We start from the raw sequence: 15723 nt of genomic DNA on the forward strand, positions 1-15723 counted from the left end.
ATAATTAGTATGCCCTCTGGTTCCTTGCTGTCAGGGCAATGTTCAATCACCAAATCCTGTAATATTGAGTCCAGTCTTTTTTTATCTTCAATGTTTTCAGAAAGCCCAATGAATCTTAATTTGTCTCTTCTGGATCTATTCTCAAGATCAATGGTTTTGCCAATGAGGTATTTTACATTTTCTTCTTTTTTACTTCGGGTTTTTTTTTTTGGTTTTGTTTAACAGATTCTTGTTGTCTCATGAAGTCATTAGTTTCCACAGATTCCATTCTTTTTTCAGAAGAATTTTCTTCATTTACTTTTCTCAACTCCTTTTCCAATTTTTCAATTTCATTTTGTAGGAGTTTTCCAATTGCCCAATTGAGGTTTTGAGAGAATTATTTTCTTTTTGCATTTGTCCAATTGTTTTTTTTTTTTTTTTGGATTTGTTTTCTTGTTGCAAGGTGTTGATTTTCTCTTGAGTTTCTTTTCCCAATTTTTTCAATTGATTATTAAATTCCTTCCTGATGTCTTCTAAGAAGTATTTCTGACCTAGAGTCCAGTTCTCTCCTCAGAAGTTCTAGCTCTCTCTGACTTAGGACCTTTGTCTCCAAGGTTGCTTTCAATGGATCCCCCTTTCTGCTGATTATTCTTCATTTGCCTAGGACCTTGTGTTGGGGAGTGGGGATTGTTTCACAGACCTTTAGTTTTGCAAATACTAGAATTTTTACTCACTGGGCTTAATGACTCCAAGTAGACCAGTCAGTAGGGGGTGCTAGAGGCTTTCTCTCTTAATTAGTGGCCTACTCCCTATGCCTTGGGGGGTTGGGAGAGCAGTAGGGTCTGAATAATCCTTGGATAAGGTGGGCTGGGCTCTTTGGCTATTTAGTTAATCTTATTATTCACTCATTACTGAGAGAAATGTACTGCCCACACCTGAGCCTGGGTATTGGGGACATTGTTACTGTGTTTGCTCTGGGAAGAGTTTTTTTTCTCTTAGAGGGATGGTGGGTTAGGTGAGGGGGCTCAACTTGAAACACGAGGACTGCACTGAAAATATGGGTCATATTGTCCTGTTCTTCCCAGCCAGTGGAGTAGACCAGATTGATATCGAGTCACCTACTAGAGCTCTCTTGCCCACTGGCCTGCTCTCCTGCCTGCTCACTAAGACAAAGCTTCCAAGACTGTTCTGAGGGTAGTCCTGGGTTTCACCCCATATTCCTTGGGCTGACTCTCTGCTCTCTGCCCCTAGCTCACCCACGTTCCTCTGAGACAGACCTTGTTGGTAGATGTTCTTCTCCTTTACTCTGTGGATTTTGTGGATTTGAATTCTGTTAAGCGTCCTGATTCATATTAATTCTTAGGAAAAGCCAGAAGACCTTAGCACCATGCCTGGCTTCACTCCACCATGTTGGCCAGAAGTACCAAGAGTTATGGATTGCATTCTTTTTTCGTAATGCCATCTGAGAATTTACTTTCATAATTTCCCACAGCTGCTGTTGCTGATTGTAATTTCCTTCATCTATTCCTCCCCATTACCATCTATTATATTTTCTCTCTCCTTTCACTCAGTCCTTCTTCAAAAAATGTGTTGTGGCACAGCCAAGTGGCATAGTGGACAGAGGACCAGTCCTGGTGCCAAGAGGCTCCAAACCTACAACCCACCCCAGAGACCCATCAACCACTCAACCCCTTGTTCCCCAACATGCCACCCAATCCCATCACCCTGCAAAAAGTAAAAAAGAAAATATCTGACTACCCTTGCCCATAATCTACCATTTCCTCTATCACCTACATCCTCCTTTCCTCTCCTTGTCCCCTTTAACCCATCCCTCTTTTTCCCTTTTCTTCTAGATTTCTATGCTCTATTAAGTATGTATTTTTTTCCTTTCTGACCCATTTCTGATGAAATGAAGGCTTTCCCATTCCCCCCTCACCTTCCCCCCTTGCATACCATTCCAAAAGCTATTTCTTGATTTTTTATATGAATTATCTTAATGTATTCTACCTATCCTTTCCCTTTCTCCATACATTTCCTTTTCACCTATTGACTCCATTTAAATATATATTATATCTTCAAATTCAGTTCTCTCCTGTTCCTCATCTATAAAAGCTCCTTCTAACTGCTCTAATAAATGTGAAGGTTCCTATGAGTATCATCAGTATCATCTTCTCATGCAGGAATACATGTAGTTCATCATCACTGAAATCCCTGATAATTTACCCTTCCTGTACTCTCTCTATTCTTTACCTAAGTCCTGTACCTGAAGATTAAAATTTCTGTTGAGCTCTGGCTATTTCAACAGAAATATTTGAAATTCCCATTTCATTGAAAGTTCATTTTCCCCTGGAATAGGATGCTCAGTTTTTCTGGGTAGTTTATTCTCTGTTGTATTCCAAGATCTCTTGCCTTCCAGAATATTATAGTCCAAGCCCTATGAGCCCTTTATGAGGATGCTGTTAAGTCCTGTGTAATCCTGAATGTGGCTCCACAATATTGAATTAGTTTCATTCTGGCTGCTTGTATTATTTTCTCTTTGACTTGGAAGTTCTGGAATTTGGCTATAATATTCCTGGGTGTTATTTCTGGGGGGAGGGAATATCTTTCTGGAGGAGATTGGTAATTCTTTCAGTTTCTTTTTTTTCCCTCTGCTTCTAGGATATAAGGGAATTTTCTTGTAGAATTTTTTTTAATGAAATCAAGTCTCTTTTCCTAATCATGATTTTTGGGTAGCCTAATAAATTTTAAATTGTCTCTTCTGAATCTGTTTTACAGATCAGTTGTTTTTTAAACAAGATATATCACATTTTCTTCTAGTTTTACATTATTTTGGTATTGTTTTATTGTTTCTTGATTGCTTACAAAGTCATAAGCTCCCTTTAGCTCCATTCTACATTTGAAAGAGTTATTTTCTTAAGAGAGCTTTCTTATCTCCTTTTCCATCTGACCAATTCTGCTTTTTAAGCCATTCTTCTTCTCATTAACTTTGTGGACTGCTTTTTCCATTTGATCTAAACTGGTTTTTAACATGCTATTTTCATCAGTATTTTTTTGAATCTCCTTCACCAAGCTGCTGACTTGGTTTTCATGTTTTTCTGCTTCTCTCTCATTTCTCTTCCAAATTTTTCCTCTACCTTCCTCATTTGATTTTCAAAATCTTTTTTGAACTCTTTCATAGACTGAGGCCAACTCTTATATTTCTTGGAGGCTTTGGATACAGAAGTTTGGACTTTGTCATCTTCTGAGTGTGTGTTTTGATCTTCCAAGGAACTAAAGTAATTGTCTATGTCGGGTTCGTTTTCATCTGTTTACTCATTTCCCCAACCTTGCCCTGGTTTGGGGTGCATCCTGAGCTTTTGAGTATTATTGGGACACTCCTGAAAAGACCTCAGTTCCTTCAAGGTCTTATGAGAGGCTCTGACTACTCTCCTGACCTATGCTTTGGTTTGTGGATGACGACAAGCATATCCTTCTGCTCTGGAGCTTTGAAGAGAGGCCCTGTTGTATGCCAGTGGTAGGGGGGACTCCATACTGCAACCAGGGTCTTAATATGGATAAAATCACATGTTCTGTCTCAGGAACAGAGGAGCGACCCCAACAGTCTCCCCTGACCCCTTACCTTCCATGGACTGAGCACTCTGGAAGCAGTTGTCGGGGGCTCCCTTCTGGGTGGCTCTGTGGGTCTGCTTCCATTTTTCTGGGATCTGGGCTGCCCTGATGGACATGGCTGTATTGAGGGCCCCCTCTGGCTCCCACTCACTCTGGGAAAGGTTACCCCTCTGATCTTCCAAGTTGTGCTTTGTGTTTCCTGGGTTGGCTGGTCAGGAAATTGCTTCTACTGCCAGGAACTGGAGTTCCTAGGGACTCAGGTGCCCTGTGGGCTGTTCCCAGGAAGCTGGAGTTCCTTTGCTCTGATGAAATTATCATGACTGTGCTGCTGTCCCATCCAACCTTATGGAACAAAGCCTTCCCCTGATCTTTCAGGCTTCCTTGGGCTGGAGAATTGCCTCACTGGATTTTTCTTGGGTTCTGTCTCTAGAAAATTAAGTTAGAATCATAATTTTAAGGTTTTCAAAATATTTTTGGAGAGAGTTCCTAGGAAAGATTTTTCCCATGCCTCCATCTTGGCTCCACCCCATTGCAGTTTTGTTACTTAGTCATTATATGACTTGTCAAATCTTTTCATTTCTCTGATCTCAATAGTATGGAGATAGTACTGTTTTTTTTAACCTATCTCATACTGAGAGTTCTAAACAAGGTACTTATATTATGGATAGTGCTTTGTCACATGAATCTATGATCTCTAGTCACTTTTCCCTCCCTTTTTCTATCATGGTTCTTTGATGTTTAAGGACTTCTTGATGATTTTAGCTTTTCAAAAGATGGACTGGGGATCAGACAGGTTACCAAAGTGCCCATCATCTCACAAGAAATTAGAAAAACAAAATTCAAGACTCCTGAATTCTCATTAAGTGCACCTCCCCATGCCTCCCAAACCAAACTACATGGGTGTACACAGTAGCTTTCAGTGACCTGCAAGTTCAAAATGATTCATCAGTGCAATTTGGAAACCAAAGTAATTCCTGAAAGTTTAGGGTGTACTTATAAAGAGGCATAGTATCCAGACAGAAAGATTGAAGAATCTTATGATTCTTTGCCCTCATGCAGTATTCAATTATAGACATTAAATTATAGGAGAATATCACAAATGGGAGCAAGTATATAAGGGAATATCAAGTAGGGGAAATAGAAATCATGTAACTTAAGAATAAGTTGAAAGAACTAGAGATGTTAAGACCAAAGGGGAAAAACAGATTTGGGAGAGGGAAAGAAAATATGCTGTCCTTGAATATCTGAAGTCCTGTCAGGTAGAAGGTAATGGGACTGACTTCAAGTGATCACTGGGATGATCCTGACAACTCTCCACATACGTTTTCCAGCATCTGTATTCTGAATTTGTTTAACCAACTTCTCAAGCATTGTGTTCTTTGTTCCCCTTCATCCTCCAATGGAAAATGCTCCCTTAGGAATATAGTTTATGAACTAATTTTCATATTCTTAATATCTGCAGAAATGGATATCTGGTGTTAGTGGATATGAGTCTGGACTCTAGCAAATACTAATTTATTGACCCTAGGAATATATGGTCTCTAAAATGAGGAAAATTTTACTGCTTATTTCATGAGGTCATAATCAGAAAGTGATTCATATAATTTAGTGAATTATGGAAATAGGATTTATTATTATATTGATTATTAATGTCCAGAAAAGGTAGGAAATGATTAGCTCATAGTGACATTTTTACCTCAGTTCAAAAGAATGAATAATTTAGGGTGAAATGTGTATGACAGGATGATAATACTTAAATCTGGAGGAGATCTTTGAAATCTTGTATACCAAGATGTCTTAACCTAAGGTCCAATGCAGACAAACATATAAACATACATATTTAAATCTGTTTATAGATGTTATTCATGTATATATTTACATATACTAATAGTTGTATATAAATGTATTCAACTTTATACATTTAGAAACATTACTCTGAGAAGGGGTTCATGGACTTTACCAGATTGTCAAACAGGTCAATAGAGAAAAAAACAACCTCAGCATCTTTGTTCTAGATAAACCCACTATGTTTTTGGGTAAGAAAACTAAACCTCAGATGGTTAGATTATTTAGCCAAGATCACTTAGAAATTTACTAAACAAAAGTGAAATTCATGTCTGTTAACTCCAAATCTAGTGCTGCATCACATCATACCAGGCTACCATGGGAATACAATACGGTTGTTCATCAAGTGTTTTACAAGGACTCTCATCACATATCACTTAGATGGTCCCATTTCTCATAGTGCATGTATTCTTTCAGGATTCCAAGCAGAACTGACTTTGGTATTGTACCCCCAGATCTTTCTGACCCAATCTCTGGCCTCAACATTACTTGCCATGTAGTCCCAGATACTTCTAGAATGGGGAGAGAAAATTCAGTAGTTTAATTAACAGTATTAGATTAGGTACTGTGATTTGTATCCGAAATGTCACTAATTGTAGATCATTTGTGTATACTTACTGGTCATTGGAGGCACTGAGGGTTACCACCTAGTCATTAAAGTGTCTCTGAGGGTAGGGTCCACTTTGAAGAACACTCGAGGATTTTATTCACAAACAACTAATTATTTTCTAGTAGCAAGGCCCCAGGGGTGAATCTGAAGAAAGCACAGGCAATTATGAGAACATCTTCCAACATGAAGGGAACTGTCATCAGAAACTCAGAGAAGACAATTCAATTTAATTCCGGAGCATTCAGATGAAACACATAACATTGAAATGTCCCATGTCTCAAGTTACTTTACCAAACAAATGAGATGTCCCATTGTCTTCAGTGATATATATATACATATATATATATATATATATATATATTTCTGTAACAGAGTCATACAGATCTGGCTTGCAGAAGGAAAAATGATTTCATTAGCCTTAAACTCATCATCTGGAGTTAGGGTAAATATCTTTTTTTTTTTAGATTTTTTTTTCAAGGCAGTGGGTTTAAGTGGCTTGCCCAAGGCCACATGGCAAGGTAATTATTAAGTGTCTGAGGTCAGATTTGTACTCCTGACTCCCAGGCCAGTGCTCTATCCACTGTGCAACCTAGATGCCCTAGGGTAAATATCTTGCAGCCTCCAGAGAAAGGCAATTGCTCTTTATTTGATCACAGAAAAATGCTGATAATACAAAAATCATTGCACATAAAACAGATTTCTTCTCTAGTGGTCTTGCAGATATCTATGAATGAAGATTCTATGACTCTATTCAGAGATTCATAGAATGTTAAAGCTAGAAATAATTTCAAAACCTACAATGTTAAAAATACATAAGATATACAATGATAGATTATAAGGGAAATAAGAATCTTCATCTTCTTCGTCAAGTTCAAACTTGGCATTTTAGAGCTAGGCAAATTGAAGCACAGGAAGGAGAATTCACCTTTGCAGTAGCACTCAATTAACAAGTGGCAAAGCTAGGATTAGTTCTCAGGTCTTTTGAACAGCAGTCCAATGTTTTGAACCCACCACCCCCTTACTAAGAAACACTCCACCATCTAAGAATCAGAAGAAAATATCAGTGGAAAGATATTGTGACAATGACCTGCTTAAATCCCCTAAGGGACACTTTAGGGATCAATTATCCTCGTAAGTAATGGTAGTGCTGCACCTTGTAATCACTAAATAAGATCTAGGATGACCTTAAAGGAAGAGAGTCTTTTCCAATCATCCTAGATAGCTACAAGGAAGGGCAAATTTTGAAGTCACTACCATGGATAGCTCTAAGGGAAGAAAAGGTGCTAAGTCAGGTATAGTTCCTAGTGGACAGTCTCTGCTATCAGCATTCTGGATAGTTTTGATGGAATTCGATGGCAGTGAATATCAACATAAATAAATTTTTCAAGTGGACTGTACCTTGAGATCAGCAGGAATTTGAATATGCAATAAGCTCCATGGATATCTTTCAGGGGAGATAGAGTCTGGATCAAAGATAATTCTGATGGAAGCTAGTTTTGGAAATAAGGTGCTTAACCATGATGTACTGCTTATAAAAATTCATGTGGTTCTGATCACCTCAGTTCTTCAAACAATCTCAAAAGGACCTTTGATGATAGTTTGAGTTCCCTCACCTCCTTGTAATCTGTTCATGGGTGCCCACATTTCCCTTCCCTTATGAAATCTAAATATAGAGAAAACTCAAAGTAACATTGTAATAGCCTTCAAATAGCTAAATGATTATTTTATGGAAGAAAAAATATATTGCTCTTTTTTGGGGTTCAGGAGGATACAGCTAGGGACAATGATAGGGAGTTGCAAAGAAGTAGATTTTATGTAAAAACTAAAAATAAAAGACAAGCAAAACAAAACACAATTTTCTGACAATTACGGTTGTCTAGAATTTTAATGGAATATCTCAGAAGGTAATGGGTTTCTCATTATTGGAAATCTTCAAGCAGTGTCTGATGGGATATTGTAGAGCATATTTTTGTCTAGCACAAGTTAGATGCCATAGATAACTTCTTAGATCACTTTAATATCTGAGATTCTATCATTGTTGTGCATGTTGCAGGAAAATTTCCTTTTAAAATTCATTTTTTCCAATAAGCAAAAATTACTTTTTCTCTCTCCCTATCTCCTTATTAGGAAAAAAAAGAAAAAAGATACCCCCCCATAATAAGTATGTAGAATCAAGCAAAACAGATTAACAGACTGGGCAAATTCAAAAGTGTCTCTTTGATTCTGCAATTTGATCCTCACCCACTTTCATTCAAAAGGTTGTTCCACATTGTTCTATTGGAGTTATGGCTGTTCATTACATTGGAGCCATGGTTGATCATTACTTTAATCAAATTTTGTAAAACATTTAAAGTTGTTTTTCTTTATAATGGTATTATATAAATTGTTCTCATAGTACTACTCACTTCACTCTTTATCATATAAGTATTCCCAGGTTCCTTTTAACTGATTTCTTTCATTATTCTTATGGCAAAGTAATATTCTATTACATTCATATATCATTTGTTCATCCATTCAACAATTGATGGACAGCATGTTTAAGAAAAATTTTCCAAAGAGCTGGTTGACATGGGTAAATTTTGGTTTGTAATTAAATGACATATTGATGTTATTTGAGTCTGATTTTTGCTGAAACAAGATGATAAGCAGTTCAAGATCATACTTGAGCATATCTATGTTGCCATCTAGTAGGCCTTCAAGATATGTGTTATCTGGGTTACTTTCACTGAATAAGCACCACAATAAGTTTTCAAGCAGGAAGTTCTAAAGGTGGTCAGGAACTATTTACAATAAAAATTTATACAAAAAATTCTTGATTCAAAATGCTCTACTATTGGATAGTGATAAAAATATGGAATAGTACAGAATAAGAATTCCAGTGAGGTTAGAAAAACCTCTCTGTCTTGGTCTCTCTACCCCATTATCTATCATTGGATAGCATCTATAACTCTACCTAGTCCCTGATATATAAAGCTAACCATCTGTGCACATGAGCACATTGACACACTGGGGAGGATGGCAATTATAAATTTGTGATTCAGTTAGAAAGATTCAAATCCTCTGCTGAACCCATTTATGTTCTATTCTTACTTTTTTGTTTCTCATATAAAGAGATTCCTATTGTTCTAGTTGTCCACAAAGGACAGAAGCAGATACAATGGGTAAATGTTGCAAATATGCAAATTTGGAATGAATGTCTGGAAAAAAATTCTTGACAGTGGGAACTATCTAAAAGTATAATGGGCTCTATTGAATTATTGGTAATTCTTCATCTTTGGAAGTCTTCTGCAGGAGATTGGATAATCATTTGCAGATTTGTTTAGATGGGGATTTCTATTGGTTAAAGGATTAGACTGAATGATTGCTATTTTTTTATTCCACAATTCTGTAATTCAGTGATCCTTATTTTTGTTGTTTTTGCCCTTTTTCCTGCTTTTGTTTCAGATTCCCAGGAATTAATTTTTCTCAACATCAAGCATTCCTACCAGAGATAGGATGACAGCACTAAATGAATTTATTCCAGGGTATAAATCCCTTTTATCTTTTTCAAATTTGTTCATTTATTAATTCATTGATTTTGCAAGGCATCTTGCAACCTTGAAAAATATCCATGTCTATAGGTATAGTTCTACTCAATTAAATTGAGGGGAAAAAAGAAAATCGAAGTCCATGAATGTTTCCACTTATCCCTTAAAGTTGTAAAAAATTTCTCCCCTGAGTGAACTTTAGATCTATTAGTACTTATGGTGATAGTTCTAATGACCATCAACAATTTTTTATTGCTTATTGACTAGGTTTACGATATCCCCACTAATCTTGGGTCTGGGGTGACATAAACTTGATCATGTTTTTCATAGAGGGCCTACAGGAAACTTTTCTCACAGTTGATAGAATATTGGGGTAACAGTAATATTTATTTTGGGGGGTGTGGGAGGGGTTGGTGGACAATAGGGTTAAGTGACTTGCCCAAGGTCACACAAATTAGCAAATATTAAGTGTCTTTGGCCAGTTTAGAACTCAGTCTTCCTCAATCCAGGGCTGTGCCACCTAGCTGTTCCAGCCATTGAAATATTTGTGAAAGAAACCTAAATTCAACCTATCTCTGTGTCATTATTGCATAATTCTTAAAATTCATACAGTCATTGGTTAGTCTTTTAGACTAACACATACTTACGTAAGCATCCTAACAAATATGTCAGAAAAAAATTTCTAGGTAGCATCCATGGTTACCTTCTCTACGTGCATACATTCTGGCAAATACTCTTGCAAAGTGCAGACCTATGGATATTCACATATTCATTTACATATATAATGACAGATACCACACAGAAAGATTTGTTATCCCTCAGAATCATGTTGTCTTCATACATGTATTAACACAGGATACATGTATGTAGGGCATATAAACATTGCATGCACATGTACACAAATACCCACTCACATTCATCCTCACCCTCCACATCTATGTACATCCTTATCTCTTTCTCCTGGCTTCCTTCAATTACATTGTAGCATCCTCCTCCCTACTAGAAGTCCTCCCTAATCCTCCTTAATTCCAATGCCTTTCTCTATTGATAATCTCCAATTTAGAGAAAAGAATAAGCAGTTATATATTGTCTATTATGTGTCAGTCATTGTACTAAGTATGTTTTATAAATATTATCTCATTTGATTAATTTATCCTAATTTTTTAATATTTGCTCATTCTCTCCCTCATTTAATTGTAAATTAGATCAGGGAACTGTCTTTTTCTTTTCTCTGTATTCCCTACATCTGTTGTGTTTTCATAGTGCTTGGCACATTGTAGATATTCATTTAATGCTTATTGAATGATTAAGACACAAATCAGTCCACATACATATACAATGGGGAAATCTGTGAACTAAAATCTTTCCCTTTTCTATTTCCCTGGACCACAATACATACATGGGTGGTAAAAAGAAGAATAATTAAGTAATTTTTATGAGGGTTTTTCTTCCTATTTAAAAAACATCATTAGTATCTAAGTAGTGTTTTTCTCAAGTTCTTACACTTTTATGGGAAATGGAAATTGTGCTTTAGGCTTATAGATGATCTCCTATGTAAAGAAAGATGCAAGTCAGCCTATAGAGAATATCCTACATGAAAATAAGGCTTACCAGGAGTTTCCACATCTGAAATTGATCACTCTCCATTGGGGGCCATGATGGGTGCTGCCTACTGATTTCATCACTATCCTTCATGGCCCATATCAAAAGAAAATTCATCTGGAAAGTCTTCTTGGATAGTCAGTGTCTTGATCATATCTGTATGACCCACTCCCACATCTGCAGCAGAGAAACATGCACATGGAGAAATTATCTAAATAATTAAAAAATACATTTTTGTTTAAAGGGGTATTGCCAAGATGGAGGATTACAAGTAGCAACCCTGACAAACTTGAAATTCCTCTTCAAATAATTTTAAAATGATTTATTAAATTGAATTTAGAAGCAGCCTAGCCAATTATAGCACTAGGTTAAACACAGGAAAACCACAATAAAAAGAACCTTGACATCATATTTCAAAAAATTGTCCAGGAAAACTGCTCTGATATCTTAGAACCAGAGGGTAAAATAGAAATTGAAGTATTCACTGGTCACTTCTTGAAAAAGATACCAAAATGACCATTATCAGGAATATTATAACCAAATTCCAGAACTCCCATGTCAAGGAGAAAATATTACAAATAATAAGAAGGAAATAGTTCAAATACTCTTGAGCCATATAAGATTTAGCAGCTTCCACATTGAAAAGTGGAGGGCTTGGAATACAACACTTTGGAAGGCAATGAAACTAGGATTTAAATCAAGAATAATATTCTGTCAACTTGACAGAAAGAGATCAGAAATCCTTTGATAGTACTGGGTATAACTGGCACTGATTGACATCTCTATGAATCATACCTGGTTTTGAATCATAGTTCTAGAGTAAAGAGGAATAATTGTGAAGAATCAAAATGGAGCAGAGGAAGTGGGTCACAGTTCCAAAGTAAAGATGAGCACTAGTACTTGTGGCTGCAGGAGTTGAGAACTTTTTTTCTGAATAAAAACCAAAGCTTAGCCCAAGACACCATTTTTCTCCAGATCACAACACTTTGGAAAGATAGAAAACTTGTAGATTCTCAGAACTAGTTTTGAAAATAATGTCTCTCCACACTCAGTCAATAGAGAACAACTTTAAGTTAAAGTTCAAGTCAAGGAATAGGTTGAAAAATATAACAGTAATTACAACAAAGTACTTGACCATAAAAAATTATGGTGGTTGCAGGAAAGAGCAAGACACAAAGTGAGAAGAAGATAACAATGTGAAAAAACTGCACAAAAGTCTCAGAGAAAATGCTAAGAAGGTGCAAAATCAGAAAGAATTTCTGGAAGACTTGAAACAGAAAAGTAGAAGAGAAAAATCCTGGAAAGAAATGAGAGGGTTGTAAGAAAATTATAAAAAGAGACTTAATAATATGTAAATGTTTTACATAAATGCAAAAATATAATCTATGCTAAATTGTTTGCCTCCTTGAGGAGGAGGGAGGAGAATGAGGGAGTGAACTTCATGACATATCAAGAAAGAAGAATATGGAACTCAAATGTAAAAAAAGTTAAATATTTTTCTTTGCATATAATTGAGAAAAATTAAATAAAAATTAAATGTCAAGAAAGTTTGGGAGAAGTCAAAGTTGGGGGAATTCAAAAAAGGAAGGGAGTCAGTTGATTTTACTGTATCGGAATTTGGATATGATATTGGGTGGCAGAATAAAAACAAATTACTATACCTGGAATCTGAAGACCTGAGATTTTTATTTTGGTTATGCCACCAATCAGCACTGTAGTGTTGGATAGATCAATCAAAAAAACTCCTTGAGCCTCATTTGCCAATATGTAAAATGAAATGACTAGACTAGATAAACTGTAATATTTTTTTCCAGCTTCAATCCAATTCAAAGAAATCTGAAAAAAGTAAATAATTAAACAAAAAAAAGTAAAAGAAGAAAAGAAAATTTATATCATGGTAAAAGAGATGCAAAAAGATACTGTGGAAATTAACACCTGAAAAAAATAGAATTGACTTAAGGGTAAAAGTCAGAGAAATTCACCATAGAAAAGAATTCCTTAAAAAGTAGGAAAGGGCAAATGTGAAAAGAGGTCATTACTATTGCAAAACAGAATTAGTTAGAATTGTGCCACTAGAACTTCATGACATATCAAGACACAATGCAAGAGGGGGCAGTTAGGAGTAGTAGAAGGGGACAGCTAGGTGGCATAGTGGATAGAGCACTGGTTTTGTGGTCAGGAAGACCTAAGTAAAATTCAGCCTCAGACACATAACAATTGCCTAGCTATGTGACTTTGGGCAAGTCACTTAACTCTATTGCATTAAATAAATTTTTAAAAAAGGAAACAATGGAAAAAGGTGAAAATAGTGAAAAAATAGAAGAAATATGAAAATATTTATTTGCAAAAACAACTCATCTGGAAATTAGATCTAGGAGAGACAAATTTAGAATTATTGCATAACTTGAAAGTCACAATTAACAAGCTTTGACATCATATTTTAAAAAAAATCAAGGAAAATTGCTCTGATATCTTGCAACCAAAGGGTAAAATAAAAATTGAAGAATTCACTAATTACTTCTTGAAAAATATACCAAAGTGAAAATTGTCAGGGAAATCATTCCAGAACTCTGGTGTTCAGGAAAAAAATATTGCAAATCTCATGAAGGAAACAATTTAAATATCCTGGATCCGCACAAGATCTAGCAACTTCCACATTAAAAGAGTGGGGGGTTTAGAATATGATATTCTGGAAGACAAAGAAACTAGATTTAGAACCAAGAATAATCAACAAAATTGAATATAATTCTTCAAATATTCCAAAAATGGATATTTAAAAGACCAGAATGGAAGAAAATATTTGATATCTAAACATAAGACCCAAGAGAACTATAAAAAAGTAAATAATAAAAACCATGAGGATACAATAAACTTAAAGTGTGTTCATTCCTATATGGGAAAATGATCCCCAAAAAAGAAAGATGCGAGAAAGGTTGTATTACAAGATGGGTGAAGAGAGAAGTGTATTGGGGGAAAAAATTATCTCACATAAAAAATGGATACAGAAGAACTTTTACAGTAGAGGGAGGTTATACTTGAACCTTACTATCATCAAAATTGGGGTAAAGAGGAAGGATATACACATAAACACCCATATATGTATGTATATATGTGTATAGATGTATATGTATGCATATATGCACATATAAAACAACACATGGTCACTTGGGTAAAGAAATCTATCTTAACCAATAGGAAAATAGGATTGTAGGTAAGGGAGGGAATAAGAGAAAGGGAGAGATAATAAAAGAAATGACAGATTAAGAGAAACAGTGATCTGAAGCAAAGCAGACTTTTGAGGAGAGAAAAAGGATAAAAAGAGAAAGAGAAGGATAGAATAAGAAAATAGGATGAAGAAAATACATAATGATCATATCTGTGAATGAGAATAGAATTAAGTTCACCTAAAAAATCAAAGTTGATAGCAGAATGGATTAAAACCAGAATTCAACAATATTTTGTTTAAAGGGAGACATATTTGAAACATGCAGGGATTTAAAATAAAGGGTTGGAGCAAAATGTATTATGCTTCAGCTGAAGTAAAGAAAATAAAACAGGCATAGTAATCTTGATTTCAGACAAAACAAAAGCAAAGATAGATCTAATTAAAAGAGCTAACCAGCAAAACTACATTTTGATAAAAGTTAACATAGACAATGAATATCACAAATTTTGACAGCAAATTTCCCTGATAAAGGACTCTTTTTTTCAAATTTATAGGTAACAGAGTTATAAGAATTTATAAATGGTCAAGAAATATTGAAAGGTAGTTTCCAGAGGAAGAAAAAAATTGTTATCTATAGTCATATAAAAAATTCTCTAAATCACTATTGATTAGAGAAATGTAAGTTAAAACAACTCCAAGGTACCTCTTGCTTTCAGAAATGACTATGGTAAGATTGTATTCTTCACAGTTAACCTGCTGTGACACTGATCAGCAGTCCAGGGGCCTTGGTTCCTGATCTGTGATGTGGTTTATAGCCACCTCCTGGGTGACACACACAACACCTGCACTCCCCTTTTACCCCAGTGTTTATCTAGATTTTTTTGTTTGTTTATGGTTTTATTTTTAAAGTATTAATTTATTTTCCCAATTACATGCAAAGATAGTTTTTCATCAACCATTTTTGTAAAGTTTCAAGTCTGACATTTTTCTCCCTCTCTTTCTTCCCTTCCCCCCATCTTGACCAAAAGCCATCTAAGATAGGTTATGCATGTTTAACTTGCTAAGCATATTTGCATATTAATAGTGAACATTACCCATGTTTTGAAAGAAGAATAAGAACAAAAAGAAAAGAAGCCTATATGGGAGAAAAAAACCATAAAATAACAAAAACTGAAAAAAGTGTATTAACACCTGGTTTGCATTCTCCATGGTTCCTTCTCTGTATGTGGTTGGAATTTTTCAACATAAGTTCTTTAGAATTTTCTTTGATTATTGTACTGCTAAGATGAGGAAGTCTATTATAGATGACTATCACACAGTGTTGCTGTTAATGTGTATGATATCCTTCTGGTTCTGCTCACTTCACTCAGCATCAGTTCTTGCAA

This window comes from Macrotis lagotis, chromosome X (assembly GCF_037893015.1).
Source record: "Macrotis lagotis isolate mMagLag1 chromosome X, bilby.v1.9.chrom.fasta, whole genome shotgun sequence".
In the NCBI taxonomy this organism is placed as follows: domain Eukaryota; kingdom Metazoa; phylum Chordata; class Mammalia; order Peramelemorphia; family Peramelidae; genus Macrotis; species Macrotis lagotis.